Raw genomic sequence first — 17,027 nt, forward strand, 5'->3', positions numbered from 1 at the left:
TAAGGTTACGAGATACTTTATTTAGTCCCGATATATATATCCACATATATATCTCTTAAACATTTCCTGGAACCTCTGTTATGTAAAGTATGAACAGGGTTTGTAACATCCAATGAATTTTGGAAAGGAAAAGAATTTTGGCATAAACCCGATATCTTGCTGATCAGGCAAAGATACCAATAAGTAACCTTTTCTACTAGTAGATGGATGAATCCCCCACCGGTCATCACCCTGGCCACATAAGGACCTTGTGCTGGACCGCCACCCGACCTCTTACGCGTTGATGGACTGCCACCCAACCACTTACACTTTGATAGACCGTACCCTGGCCTGTCGCTTATGCCGACTCAATTAGAGGGACTTACTTCCCGAATGTTGGGCAAGTAATCAAATTGTTTTCTCAAAACAGCAACCACGTTGCGAATGTAAAATACACCACAGAGCCGGATCCCCCAGGTTTTGAGCGAGTATTTAAATCCCCTTCGAAAGGAGGATCTTAAATATAAAAGAATGAGTTTTAGGATCCGCCCTAACTTTTAGAAATCATTTTGAAGACTCGAAAATATTTTTAAGAATGTTTGGAGTACTGCTGATTTATTAAAATAAATCAGTCCCGATATATTAGAAATATCTGAATATTATTATTTAAATAATATTCTCATAAAGATAATCCATATAAAAATAATCAAAGTAGAAGTTTTAAAACTTATACTTGAAATGAATATTAAATAACCAAAGATATACTTATACGAAAGTACTATCTTTATTTGAATAATCGAAAATAAGTTTAATTATCGAAACATTATTCTTTAATAAAATAAAGAATATTATTAAATAATAAGAGGAGTCATAATACCTCGAATGAATATTATAAATAATATTCATTAAATAAAATAAACGGAGTCATACATCCTCAAATGAATATCCAATTAATAATCATTAAATAGAATAAATAGAGTCATAAGTCCTCGAATGAATATTCAAATAATATTCATTAAATAAAATAAAATTATCGAATAAACCTTATTCGATCAATAGTTTTGAAAACTATATCCATATATATATAAATATATATATAATATACTCGGGAGCATCGACTCCCTGTTTAGAAAATGTTCGCCTTTGGGTCCCCTATACTAAGGGTATACGCCACTACTGCTTATCTCTAGCATAGGTATTATGCAACTAATAAGCATTTGAACCAATAGATATATAAATCAAGAATACGAAACAGGCATGCATATATACCATATCACATGCTCCAATATATCGCAAGAATTTGCTAATAACAAATATGCATTTATCACAAGATCATGCATATACACATATACATCACAACAACAGTTTATACGGGTAGAAAACTTGCCTGAGCGACTGGGGGTTACAAATGGCTCGGGACGAGTCTGGTAACCTATAAACAACATGTAAGTTGGAATTAAACCAAAGTCACTTGTAAATCTATACTTTAATCCAAATTAGACTCTAACGCTCATTTTGCGCTTACTGATTCTCTTAAGTCGCTCGAGTACCCTCGGCTCCACCATTTTTAATAAATTAACCATTTCGAGTTTTAAGGCGATTCTTTCGCGAGTACCTTACCAACTGCCTAATCAACTTAACATAATTGTTTCATACTCCAATTAGTCCTTTAAGGTCTTTAACCTATGTTTCAAAGTAAGGCGAGGGGTAATGGTTCGTTCGCGAAACGTCGTTACATAAAACGGCCGTTTCTCCTAAACTGTACATCGGAATCAAACGAACCACATATCAAAACGAAGCTCGTAACATTAACTATCTAAACATGGCAATGGTCAAAACCTAGCAGGGAGTTCTCGGGTCCTAATGTTAAGAAGAAAAACAGCCTAAAGTAAATCGGACATTACGACGACTATGTTTACGCGATTTCCCAAAATTTTACCAACCAATTCAACACCAAACCATCACCAATCAATCCCAATACAACCATATGACCATATCACTCATCAACCACTTTAAACCATTTAAACCAAGCTCAAATCATACCATGAACCATCAAGAACAACTAGTGCTACGTTTTAAATCCAAAATCAACAAAAGCACTTAACCACTAAGATCTCAACATGACAAAACAACCACTACACTTAATCTCTCATTCCATCATCATAATCATTTATACCAAACAACTAAATGCTAAGATAATGAAGAGTTATATCTTCCTTGAAGCTTTTAATTCATGAAAGATCCTTGGAATGCCCATGGAAGCCTTAATCTAACCTCCTACAAGCTTGTTCTTTCAAAGAAATCAAGAACACAAAAATTAATTTCAAGAAAGTACTATTCACCATCTTCTTGAATGATTTATAGGAAATGCTAGGAAAGGATTTTGAAGCTAAGATTCCTAGGAAGTATGTAACTTAACTAGGAGAAGCTAGGATAATTACCTTGTAAATTAGCAAGTGGAGGAGCTTGGACTTCCCATTTCTTAAGAAAATGGGCCGAGAGCTTCAAGAAGAAAAAAAAGAAGAAGAAGTCAAGTTGTGTATTTTGTGATTTGTTTTGCTTGCCTTGGTTGGTTGATTTTGTTTTGATTAATTACTTTTAACCATGGTGAATTTTGTGTGGTCTAGAATCAACCAACACTTCCTTCACTTTTTGTCATGCTCATGTCATCCCCTTATGTCATCATCCCACACTTGTCCTCTTCTTGTTGGTTTGATAACATCATCCTCACTAACCTCTTTGATTAGCTTCTAAATACTTGGCTAATGACCGCTGATCTGTTATACGGTTCGCTTAACTTTCGTTCTCGTTTATCGTTTGAGGGATCATACCCGGGATCTTATTACTTGGGTTCCCTTAACTGTTCTCAATACATTGTATTCCTTTTATGATCCTCTCTTAAAATCCTTGAATTTAAATCCTTTTTATCCTGTTACCTTATACTCAATTCTTTCGGTATCTGGTGGATTTTCGGGAAAAATCAAAGTGTTCGGATTTGGATTCTGACGATCTTTACATACACTTATATCCCATATAAAGTACTAATAAGATCTGAGAATAACAATAGAAGAACCCCTACATAGTGTGGCATGAAAAGTTTTCTTATTCAGCATAATCAGCAAAATCACTATTCATAAGGGTTTCAAAAATTTCCAAAAATTGGGGTTATTACACACTTGAAAACACGTTAAAACACAAATAACTTGAGTACAAATACATCAACTCAAAGCTTATTAGAGCATGAATAAGTGTCATAAATGCCACTTAACACACCCCCAAACTTGAATCGATGCTTGTTCTCAAGCATAAACAGACTCAAAGAACAAGAAATAAAAATAATGCATGAATGCAACTAATATAAATGCAACGATCCCCAAAGAATAACTAAACCAATAAACTAGCAACACCTCAGCAAATGAAATTATTCGCATAAAGATCCATCAAATCTCACAAATCAATCTACACACCAGAGACGTGCATGTGTGCAAATACTTTCAGATATACTATTGCAACTAGATCGACAACCATAACTCACTACTCATCAAGACAATCGCAGGTTTATAAACAGAATAAAAGCTAGACTCAAAATAACTTATAACACTTCAATTCTTATATCGGAGTTAATCATGGATTCATGCTTTATTCAAACAAGACAAAGCACATATGCTTATTTGATCATGCAATGAGTGAGGTCCACAAAAGACTTATACAATAGTACCCATGTAGCGAGCGTTAGGTTAGCGGATCCCAGACAATAAAAGCCTTAGGTCACTAGGCACAAAGTCTCCTAAGAACTTAATAACTCGAGTACTGAAGAGCCCACTCGTGATCAATTATACATAACACTTATTCTTTTTTTTTCTTTTTTTCATTTTTTTTCCAATAACTTCTGAATGAGTGTGTTTCGCTCCATCTCATTCAACCCTAGACTACTCATAAAAATATGAGTCGGCTATTAGCCATTTGACACCTAGCCACACAACTAGCATTAAAATCCAATTTCCTCCAATTTTTAAATATCCATGTCTTTTATTATTAAGAGAATACCCTAAATTTTAAATATAAACAAGCGATTAAACCTCGACAAACCAACAAATCATGACTATGATCTAGAGCTCTAGCAACCTATAAGACTTAGTGAAATACAAGTGTCTCTAGCATGCAAATCAATCCAATAAGACTCAACATCACTAAATACGACATCACTACACCAGCATCAATATCACCAATTAATCGGAAATATTATCTAAGGGAATCATGATATAATGCAAATGCATGAAACTACATGAAAAAATTATCATAAAACTACCAAAAATAGTAAAAAAAAACTACATGGAAAAATATATGCAACTATATGAATTAAACTATCATGAACATGCAAACTATATGAGACTCACACAAACCTAATCCTTCAAATACTACCCCCAAACTTAAAATATTCATTGTTCTCAGTGAAGGTAATAGTAAGGAATCAGGCATACCTACTCAGAATCAGAATCATCACCCTCAACGAGTGGAGTGTCAGGTGTGTCCGGAGGTGGATACACGGAATCCTCACAAAAAACTGGACACTGGATGTCAACTCCCGTAGCTCTAAATGCATTCCCAAGTGCCTGGGTGAGATCGTATGCAAACCGACTGTGGATGTCGTGCATCGCATCCATCCTCTGTGCAAGACGCCTATACTGCGTAGAACTCTTCTTTGATGACTCCTTCAACTGTAACGACTCTATCTCCTCACCCAATTGAGCTCTCCAACCCGCTTCACGGGAAAACTTGGAACCACCAGCATAATACTGATCATAGGGCCGCTTGCCTGAAAGCATATCAAATGAATAACCCAACCCCTTAGGATCGGGCTTACCCCCATACCACTCCACCATGTGCAATATAATCGAACTATCAATGGCAGCACTAGGGAACTGAAGTTGTTCATGTTTGGCCCAACGAACACGAGCTGCCTCACACAGCCTCGTCACTATGGATGCGTAAGGAATAGAACCTGTAGTGCTCCATCTCAAAAATCGCAGAATACCATGGTGAATAATCCTACTAATGTCCATATAATTCCCCTTCAGAATACCCCACAATAAACGTGCTCACTCTACGTTAACCTAATGCATATGAGACATTGGCAGAACACTGGCACAAATAAAAGTATTCCAAGCACGGGCAAATCTGTTCATACAAGAAGCAGGGAATGTGGCATAATCAGTTGTACCCCGCTTGAATTTCCACTGAGCCTTAGGCACACAAAGAGTAGCAACAATCAAATCCAAGTCAAAATCCTCTGGAGTCTTATCATTCCAAATAGCTTGACCGGCCTATTTCGCTGGCTGATTAATTACCCTCCTTATCGCTCCAACACTGTACTCCACCTTCATCCCCCTAACCACTGTGGAACCATTCTTCTCCGCCCTAGAATTAGCATAAAACTCCCGCACAACACTCATAAGCACAACAGCGGGTTCCTCACAAAAAGAAACCCAACCCATCTCCTGAATCATCTCCAACAACTTACCATCCTTCCTGGATGGCAGAAATCCTCTCTCCTTAGCAATAGGCTTCGCGAGAAGCCTCGTGTACTCCTCCTCAGCCTTAGGAGTAAAAAACCCGGGCCTCACACCACTCACAGTAGAAGAGTCGGTGGCACTGCTTCCAACTTGAGTTCTCTGTCTTTTGGGTGCCATCGGGATCGAATAAAAGTGAGTAAAAGCTTAAGTGTTTAGAGAGAATATGTGTTTGAGAGTTTGTGAATTGGTGGAGAAGATGTATGTAAGTGTATGTATTTATAGGTGGAGGGGTGTGAATTTGATAAGGAATAGAATTGGGATTGATTATGGGAATCGTGGGAATAATGGGATTGATTGGGAGAGGGAATTATGGGATGTGTTAGAGTAAAAATTGGGTTAAAATTGATTTTGGAATTAAAATCCAAATTTTCTCTAATAAAATTGCTGTATTTATTTATTTTTTTCGAACAGGGACCGGCGCGGGAGCGCGCTGAGACAGCGTGGGCGCGCGTAACTTCTGGAAAACCGGCGTGGCCGCGCACTGAGACAGCCTGGGCGCGCGTGGCTACTGGAAAAACGGCGCAGCCGCGCGCTTGGTCAGCGTGGGCGCGCCCAGCTTCTGTAGTTGGCCTTGAATTTTTTTTCTTTTTCTAATTTTTTTTGTGATTTTTTTCCTTTCTTCTTGCTTCCTCTACATACTAATGTACAACATACTTGGGTTGCCTCCCAAGAAGCGCTTCTTTTACGTCGCTATACACCTCGCGGGTTGCCGTATCACCATAATAATACTTCAATCGTTGACCATTAACCTTGAATGCTTGGCCCGGATTATTCTCAAAAATTTCCACCGCTCCATATGGAAACACAGTTTTGACAATAAAAGGACCTGACCATCTTGACTTCAACTTTCCAGACTAAAGACGGAGACGAGAGTTAAATAAAAGCACTTGTTGCCCCGGCACAAATTTCTTGAGCACTAGACCCCGATCGTGCAACCTTTTGACTTTCTCCTTGTACATTTTGTTGTTCTCATAGGCTTGAAGCCGAAATTCGTCAAGTTCGTTCAATTGAAGCATCCTTTTCTTTCCAGCTGCATCCAAGTCCAGATTCAATTTCTTCAAAGCCCAATAAGCTTTATGCTCGAGCTCCATCGGCAAATGACACCCCTTACCATAAACCAACTGAAATGGCGACATTTCCAATGGAGTTTTATAAGTTATTTTATTCGCCAAAACAGCTTCATCAAGCTTCAAAGACCAATCCTTCCTTGATGGACACACTACTTTCTCTAAAATGCGCTTAATTTCTCTGTTAGATACCTCAGCTTGACCATTTGTCTGGGGATGATAAGCCGTAGCAATGCGATGATTCACATTATACCTTTTTATCATAGCAGTGAACTTGTGATTGCAATAATGCGACCCATCATCACTGATTATGACTCTTGGAGTTCAAAACCTTGTGACTATCTGCTTGTGAAGAAAATTAAGCACCACTTTCACATCGTTTGTTGGCAACGCCTTAACTTCAATCCATTTTGACACATAATTAACCGCCAACAAGATATACTGATTGTTGCAAGATGAGACAAATGGCCCCATGAAGTCTATTCCCCAAACATCGAAGACCTCAACCTCGAGAAGCATATTAAGAGGCATCTCATCCCTCTTGGACATATTACCCACATGTTGACATCGATCACATTTCAAAATGAACTGATGAGCATCTTTAAACAATGTTGGCTAAAAAAAACCTGCTTGAAGAACACGAGCTGCTATCTTTTCTCCACCATAATGTCCTCCATAAGCCGTTAAGTGGCAATCTCGCAAGATCCCCCCCCCCCCGTTTCACTGTAAGGAATACATCTCCTGATGATTTGGTCAGCTCCTTGTCAAAAAAGAAACGGCTCATCTCACATATACCACTTCACTTTATGTAAAAACTTCTTCCTTTGAGCATAAGATAGGTCGGGAGGCATGATATTACTCACAAGGTAGTTCACAATGTCTGTGAACCACGACTCTTCTTCTTACACTCCAAACAGCTGCTCATCGGGAAAGGATTCATTTATCAATGTCTTATCCAATAAAGTAGCATTAGGATTCTCTAAACGTGAGAGATGATCAACAATTTGATTTTCAGTTCCTTTTCTGTCCTTGATCTCTAGTTCAAATTCTTGGAGCAAAAGAACCCATCGGATTAATCTAGGCTTAGAGTCTTTCTTCGAGACAAGATATCGAATTGCAGCGTGATTAGTGAACACTGTCACCTTAGTCCCAAGTAGATAAGATCAAAATTTCTCAAAACCATAGACAATAGCGAAAAGCTCTTTCTCCGTAGTAGTGTAATTCAGTTGAGCATCGTTGAGGGTCTTACTAGCATAGTATACCACTTGAAAAATTTTGTTCTTCCTCTGCCCAAGAACTGCTCCAACTACATAATCACTTGCATCACACATCATCTCAAAAGGTTCATTCCAATCGGGTGCAGTTATGATCGGTGCTGTAATTAGACTCTTCTTCAATGTCTCAAAAGCTGCAAGAAACTCGTCATCAAATTTAAAAGGAACATCTTTCTCTAGTAAACTGCACAATGGCTTTGAAATTTTTGAGAAGTCTTTGATGAAACGCCTGTAGAAACCCGCGTGGCCAAGAAAACTGTGAATTCCCTTGTCAGAAATAGGTGGGGGAAGATTCTCAAAGACCCCTACCTTGGACTTATCCACCTCAAGACCCTTACTAGAAACCTTGTGCCCAAGAATTATGCCTTGACGCACCATAAAGTGACATTTCTCCCAATTGAGAACTAAATTGGTTTCAACGCACCTCTTGAGAACATGTCCGAGATTTTGCAAGCATTCATCAAAAGAATCGCCAAAGACCAAGAAATCATCCATGAACACTTCCACATTCTGGCCAATCATGTCAGAGAAGATAGCCATCATACATCGCTGAAATGTGGCTGGTGCACCATACAGACCGAATGAAACCCGTCTAAAGGCGAACGTACCGAATGGACAAGTGAAGGTAGTTTTCTCCTGATCTTCTGAAGCGATACAAGTCTGATTGTAACCCGAATAGCCGTACAGAAGACAGTAATATTCATGACCAGCTAACCTGTCAAGCATCTGATCAATAAAGGGTAATGGAAAATGGTCCCTTCTAGTGGCCTTGTTCAGCTTCCTGTAGTCTATACAAACTCTCCACCCCGTGGCTGTTCGTGTAGGGATAAGCTCATTCTTCTCATTTGCTACCACAGTGATACCACATTTCTTTGGCACACATTGAATCGGGCTTACACTTGAACTGTCAGAGATAGGGTAAATGATCCATGCATCTAGCCACTTCAGAATTTCCTTCTTCACTACTTCCTTCATGATTGGATTAAGTCTTCTTTGCTGCTCGACTGTAGGTTTGGTACCTTCTTCTAGCAGAATTTTATGCATGTAGTAAAAAGGGCTGATTCCCTTGATATCTGCTATAGTCCATCCAATTATCGATTTGAACTCTCTCAGAATTCTTAAAAGTTTTTTCTTATCGCTACCTAAAAGGTCAGATGCAATAATAACAGGAAGAGTAGATGGATCACCTAAAAAAACATACCTTAAATGTTCAGGTAAAGGCTTAAGCTCAAGAGTAGGAGCTTTCTCAATAGAAGGCTTGAGGTGTTTAGGAGCTTTGTGCAATTCCTCCATTTCAAGAGATTTAAAAGGCATATCAATCTTCCTTTTCCAGGGAGAAGAATTCAAATATTGTAATTGCTCATCACCTTCGTCATTTCCACTGTCTGAATTCCCCAACAAGGCTTTTTCTAAGGCATCAGACCTTAGCAATTGATCAAGTTCCGATGTGACCACCAAATTGACCAACTCAACTTTAAAGCACTCCTCATTATCGGTAGGAAATTTCATAGCATTGAACACATTAAAAGTTACATCATGATCCAACACTCGCACTGTAAGCTCACCCTTCTACACATCAATCAAGGTTCAGCCAATAAAGGCCTTCCTAAGATTATGGGAATCTTCTTATCCTCCTCGAAATCAAGAATGATGAAATCAACAGGTAAGATGAGTTAATCCACCTTAACCAAGACATCCTCCACAATACCTCTCGGATATGTAATAGAACGGTCGGCCAATTGCAAGGTCATGTAATTTGGTTTGGGATCAGGTAAGTCCAATTGCTTAAAGATTGACAAAGGCATCAGATTGATGCTAGCTCCCAAGTCACATAAGCATCTGTCAAATGACACTTTATCAATAGTACATGGAATAGTAAAGCTACTTGGATCCTTAAGCTTCGGAGGCAACTTCTGCTGCAGCACAACACTGCATTCCTCTGTGAGAGTGACAGTCTCTAAATCATCTAGCTTCACCTTCCGAGAGAGAATACCTTTTATAAACTTTGCATAACTTGGCATTTGCTCGAGATCCTTAGCGAAAGGTATGTTGATATGAAGTTTCTTGAACACCTCCAGAAACTTCTCGAATTGCTTGTCCAGTTTTTTCTTCTGCAGCCTCTTAGAAAAAGGTGGTGGATGATAGATCTGTTTCTCCCTTGTATTACTCTCAGGCAGAGTGTGCTCAACAGTAGTCTTCCTTGGTTCCACTTCTTCATCCTGCTGCTCTACTTCTTCCTCAGCTCCAACTTTTTCAGTCAACTCTTGAGTTTGTTCAGGATTAGCAACCTTTCCAGACCTCAAAGTGATTGCCTTTACATGCTCTTTAGCTTCCTTCTTTCCTGGCACTTCAGTGTCACTAGGTAGTGTACCAGGCTGACGATTTAGCAAAGCATTGGCAATTTGCCCAATTTGATTTTCCAAGGTCTTGATAGAAACAGCTTGGCTCTTGCACATAAGCTTCAACTCCTCTAATTCAGATTTTTCATTAGCTTGCTGCAGCTGGAGTTGTTGTTTTGGTGCATACTGCGGTTGCTAAAAATCAGGGGGGTTGTACTGCTTAGCTGGATACTACTGATAAGGCTGTTGAACCACATTCTAAGTATTGCTCCAACTGAAATTAAGATGATTGCGGTTGTTTGGATGATAGGTAGCTGGCACAGGTTGCTGCGATCGCTGGAAGTTGCTTACGAACTGAGCTGATTCATTAGAAATTGTGCACTGATCAGTCTCATGGGCACCAGCACAAAGCTCACAAACACTAGCGATTTGATTAACTCCATAATTAGTCAAAGTGTCCACCTTCATTGTCAACGCCATAAGTTGAGCAGCGATAGCAGTTGCTGCATCCAACTCCAGAATTCGTGTAACTTTTCCCTGAGTCAACCTCTGGGTAGGATTCTGGTACTCATTAGCAGCCATCAGTTCAATAAGTTCATAAGCTTCATCATAGCTCTTAGCCCACAAGGCTCCTCCTGATATTACATCAAGCATGGGCCTAGAAGTAGGGCCCAATCCATTGTAGAAATAGTTGATAATCATCCAGTCAGGCATGCCATGGTGTGGGCACTTCCTTAGCATCTCTTTATATCGATCCCAAGCCTCACACAGAGATTCTCCAGTTTGCTGCGCAAACTGGGTAAGAGCATTCCTAATTGCTGCAGTCTTCGCCATGGGAAAAAATTTAGTGAGAAATTTTTGAGAAAGATCTTCCCAAGTTGTGATAGACCCTGCCGGTAGAGAGTGTAACCAGCACTTAGCTTTGTCCCTCAAAGAGAATGGGAAGAGTCGCCGCTTGATAGCATCTTCAGTCACACCATTGAATTTGAAAGTGTCGCAGATCTCGATGAAATCCCTGATGTGCATGTTGGGATCTTCGGTAGGAGAACCCCCAAACTGAACTGAGTTCTGTATCATCTGGATCGTGCTTGATTTGATCTCAAAAGTGTTAGCCGCGATGGCTGGTCTAATGATGCTAGACTGAATGTCATTAATCTTAGTCTTAGAATAGTCCATCAAAGCCTTCGGATTCTCTGTTTGATCACCCATAACTACTATAATTGGCTCTTCAACTTTCTCTTCTTCTTCTACCTTCTTTTCTTCCTCAAAAACTTCCCTCTGAATTACCATAAGTTCTTCCTCGGCTCTATCCAGTGTTCTCTTGCGAGTACGCGAACGCGTATGCATACACCCTTGCTAGATTACCTGAAATAAAACAAGGAAACAATTAAGTAATAATGTTCGAGTCAATGAACTTTAATGACCACTGATGAAAAGCACATAAACTAGTAATTAACACTGTGGTCCCCGGCAGCGGCGCCAAAAACTTGTTAGTCGCTAAACACGCGCTAATATTACACGCAAGTATATGAGTTCACAAGTATTATAGAATCTTTTCTAGTTCGTTCCCACAGAGACTGTATTGGTTAACTATCTAAATTACACACCTACGCAACAATGTATGGTTATTATTCAATGCTAAGACTATAACAAAGTGAGGTTGTTTATAACTAAGAATTACGCTAACAATTATAATTAAGAGAATAAAATAGACTGAGTTAATATATATGACAAATATGAGATTCTAACTTCATTAAGTACTTCATTCAATAGCCTTAATATTCACAACCTTAGCATGCAATGGTGATGACACTAATCAGACAACACGAAACTGATAAACGCCAACTTTCGTCACACTAGTAGCATTCTACCAGACATCCACAAAAGAGATAGAAGCTGAATAGGCACCAATTATATTGAGACCCTATATATCTATAGAATTTGACAACCTAACAGTTTAAGCACAAGTTATCTATCTTGATTACATAGGGCAAGTAAGATGGGTAAAATTACCTATGAATCATGCATAACAATACATGAACCTATGCTAGCATGGCAAGTTATAAATCCTTAAATTCACTTTTGCTTCATTAAGAATTAACACACTATCTTATAAGTTCGTGACGCTCATAAGACGAATAAGCACAACCATAACTAGGATATCATACAATCACCACACACTAAGGCATCAAATAAATTAACTAAAGAAATCCATAAATAAATCCGCTAGAATCCCACGATAATGATTAGCCCATAATCGAACTCATCGCCAATGTGGGTTCCAATGAAAACATGATATAGCAAACGTAGTCTTTATACGAATAATTAAACCAAAGTACACACAAGAATATAGGTTCAAACAAACATGAAACAAGCATCCAAATTACAACTCAAAACAAAGATTCACAAGAATAAACTAGATTGTCTTCGCCTTTGTTAAATAGTGCCAAAAGATCTCTTGCCGTCTTCTCCTCCCTTGATGTCTTCAAACTCTGAATTATGAATTATCTTCTTTAATAAACGACCTAAGTTATGTTTATATAGCAGTCCATGCACCCCAGGAGTCCAGAATTTGAATTGCAAAAGAATCAGGATTTTTAATTCCCGACCCAGCGCGGCTGCGCGCTTCACCAGCGCGGGCGCGCTGACTTTCTGTTCCCTGGCGCGCCAACATCAGCGCGGGCGCGCCGACCTTCTGCCAAAAAACTTTATTTTCTTTTCTTTATTCCTTGCAGCTTCGAGCCAGTCTTTCAAGTTTTTATTCCAACACATCCTAAACACCATATTAGCATCAAAATAATGCTAATTCACCCGATTCATGAAGTAAAGCCTGAAATACAAAAACACTTGAAAACACATTAAAACACAAATAACTTGAGTACAAATACATCAACTCAAAGCTTATTAGAGCATAAATAAGTGTCATAAATGCCACTTAACAGAGACGAGTTCTTTAAGATGTCCCTGGCCAAGCGCCCTTCTGAAAGCATGTTGCAGCTCCAGGATAAGGTCGAAAAGTATATCAAGGTGGATGAAAGTATGAAGAAGACAGCTGTGAGTAATGAACCCGCTGGAAATAAGAAGCGGAAGATAGATAAGGAGTACGATGCCAATGACAAGTATCCTCGAGTTGGCAAAAGCTCTGACTCCTCTTCTTAGAAGAATCAGCAACCAAGGTTCACTGAATACGCAAGGTTGAACGCTCCAAGGAGATAAATCCTTATGGAAATTGAGAAAGACAAGGAGTTCAAATGGTCGAAGCCACTATGGGGAGACCCTGAGAAAAGAGACAAGAGTCGATACTGCAGGTACCACAATGATGTTGGTCATGATACTGATGATTGTAGGAAACTCAAGGATGAGATTCACTACTAGAAAACCTTCAGTAGACATCGGCCAGAAACCGATGTCAAAAGTTTTCCTGACCGATGTCTATGCGGGTGTAGAGAAAGGTACCCCCATATGACATCGGTTGTGAACTGATGTCTGAGAATAACTTTAACATCGGTTCTGGGTAAAAATCTGATGTAAATTCTCTATTTTTAAAGAGAAACTGCATTACAATCTTTTCTAAGTAGCTTTTATATGATCTAATTATGAACTTTAACTATTAATTTATAAAGTATAAATCATCATTTACATCGTTTATAAAATTAAAACCGATGTCAAAGCCCTCTTTAACATCGCTTTTGAACAACAACCGATGTAAGTTCTTATTTTTGACATCAGTTATAGTTTTTGACCTGATGTGTTATTTCCTTTTTTAACATCGATTTAGTTCTGAGAGCAGTAGTCTGGCTACCTATGTAACATCAGTTTTTAACATTTGACCGATGTATTTTTTTTAAGTTTATATCAGCTTCTTTGTAATTTTATTTAGGAAATGATGTCCATATACCTTTTTTAACAACAGTTTTTGTGTAGAAAATCATGTCTAATCATAGGTTGGACTTCTGTGTTTAGAAATTCTGTGTAAAAACTGATGTCTATAAGCCTAAAAATTAGCCTATACACTGATTATATTTTATGCACCCAAACATACTAAATGCCAAAAAAAACTAGCTAAAACGTAAATACAAAAACAATAAATTAAAATCTCCAAACTCTGTTTATAAGTATCAAACCACATATAGTCTAAGTTTACAAATATTTTTCAACATAACTAATGCACATAAGTTTGAAAGTAATGGAAGCAAAGGAATTAGCTACATGAATCCTTCGATGTATATAGCCAAAAGTCTCTGTACGAACATCAAGATCCTTACTATTGTAGGATTTCCGAATCTTGTTGGACCACTGTGAACATTTTACGGAAAGAGAAAACATTAGTTAAAAAATTATGCTATTAAAACTAAGGATTTGAAGTTATCATATGACAAAGAGTTCTATCTTACTTGATCTTGAAATTCAGTTTGTTTAATCAGATCTACATATAATAATGTAATTGATTTTTATCATAAAAGAGAGATCTAGCAACAAAATATAAGATGAGATATGAGAGATCTTTATAATAATGTAAACTGAGCATATTCATGACATACATTTAAACATGTGGAAAATGAACAAAAGTAAGTAATTAGTAAACATACAGGACTATTATCTTCTGTTGTAAAAGAAAAAGGTATGCATCCATGATAGCCTTTTGTCCAATTGTCAAACTTGAAACTTGGACAGCTCCCTGACAGTAGGATGGAATATCCATCAGTTAGAAGGAAACCGCAGATTTCCATAAAATAAATACGGTACAAGTGTCTCAAAACAACAAAACTGCAGTAGCCGATCACTGGCACAAATTGAGAATCCTATAGAAGCAACAAATAGTACCAAGATGGAACCCTTACAAACTGCATGTTGTTATGTTTCCTTTGCTGAATTAACAGGAGAACTTGAAGGAGAGAGATATAATATGTGTCAGATGGTTAAGGAAAATCAACCATTCTCAATCTATGAATACATAATGTTGGATCAAGTAATGTTAGAGAAGGATACAAAAGTGATGATCAAGTTGTAATTAAATGCTTTTTCAAAGAACATCTCAGTGTTTACAGAAGTTGCATTCAATTGAATGGGCGAAAGACAATCTCCATGTCGATCATAGGTGCTACAACAAGAATGAATTAGTTAGTAATTAGTATGGACTGTAGCCAATACAAAGTTAGAAAAAAAATTACAAATAATGAAGTATATATCACACAGTGTTTTCTCTTCTAAATCTTGACCTATTGAAACTCTTGAAAATCCTGGGATGTAAGATCAAACATGAACAAAATTGCTGCAACATCTTTGTAAGCAAACGGAACTTGGTCTGCTGATTCTTTGCTATCTACATCAATTTGACGGGCATATCAGTTAGGTACTACTAGATAGATTCTGAAAAGAACTTGTAATTTGATATCTTAATTAGTGATTCCCTAGTTCTTATAAACAAGCGAGTATTTAAAATTCTGCAATTAACTATGACAAACAAAACAAAAAAGTAATACCTCCAACGTCCCATATAGTAAAAGCAATTCTTGCTCCTTTAACAAACTATGACATCAGAAATCTAAATAATGTGCAAATTTTCATGTGCATATGTATTAATTTCACATAGCTGCTTCAAACCTTTACTTCAAAGAATTACGGCCTTGAAAACAAAATGAAGAGCAAAATCACGACTTGAGATACAAAATTTTAAATAAAAATCACACAAATTACAGCTCTCAATCCAAATAGCTACATTACTTACATATCTAAACAATGTATATATTAGGAGTTTAAATCTCCTAATTAAAATAACTTTATATCTAATTAGGAGACAAATCTCCTTCCTGTATCAACAAATAAGAAGAAATATTGTGCTCAGGTGCCCTGCCTATCAAATTATTGTTGTAGTATAGATCAGACATATTTATTCTTGTCGTTCTTAATAGACAATAATCAATTAATAGAAATAAAGACTCTTATATATTTTATACAAGTAGTTTAATTTTGCAGATATCTAAATACATGAAAGAGTTTTAGTGACAAAAAGAGTAATTACCCATGGCTAATGCAATTGATATCTAGTCTATATTCTTGAGCATAAGGATGCTAGAAGAAGTGTCGCCTGAAATAACATTTACAATATATGTAGTTAGATCGCCATTGAAAGATAAGGATGTCTACAACAAATATGCAAGTTGTACTTAGGAACATAGATGGAGCTTACATCGACTCCAGCACTTGAGAAATTCTTACATGATATGCATATCTTTTTTCTCAATAGAACATGGCTGTAAATGATAACAAAAGCAGGAAAAAATATTAGAAACAAATTGAGGGTATGAGTTCAAAAAATCCCCAATTTGAAATTATATCGAACTAAAGTAGTTGTACAAAAAAATTATAAGTCTTATAAAAAATTATGGGTCTGAATTCAAAAATCCCCAATTTGAAACTATATCAAACTAAATTAGGGTTTAAACTCAAAAGCTCACCTACAAACCAATTTGAACTGCTTAACCACGTACCCAATCCGAGAAATTTGAAATCAGCTTCAAACAATCAAGTCACACAATTAAACATGAAGGTTCAAACAAATTCACTTAGCAACTTGATATATAGACTATAATAGTTATATATTAGAGCAATAATTTAATTTAGAGTGTGTATGGGTCGGGATTTAGGGTTCTTGAGAGAGAGAGAGAGAGAGAGGCGGATGAGAGATGAGAGAGGGGTGAGAGTTGTGTGCGTGAGTTTTCAGGTTTAATGAATGAATGTTTTTATTTGTTTTTTATATTTTTGGCTGAAATGTTTTTTTGTTTTTAATTTGAG

At 37.4% G+C, this 17,027-nt stretch overlaps 1 non-coding gene across 1 annotated transcript; it reads left to right on the forward strand.

The window, feature by feature from the left end:
- The first annotated feature begins 10,944 nt into the window (after positions 1-10,944).
- Positions 10,945-11,051, forward strand: LOC141663450 (small nucleolar RNA R71). Its single transcript, XR_012551520.1, has one exon. It is a non-coding gene; the product is annotated as a small nucleolar RNA R71 (small nucleolar RNA).
- The last annotated feature ends 5,976 nt before the right edge of the window (positions 11,052-17,027 follow it).

This window comes from Apium graveolens, chromosome 5 (assembly GCF_009905375.1).
Source record: "Apium graveolens cultivar Ventura chromosome 5, ASM990537v1, whole genome shotgun sequence".
Taxonomy (NCBI): domain Eukaryota; kingdom Viridiplantae; phylum Streptophyta; class Magnoliopsida; order Apiales; family Apiaceae; genus Apium; species Apium graveolens.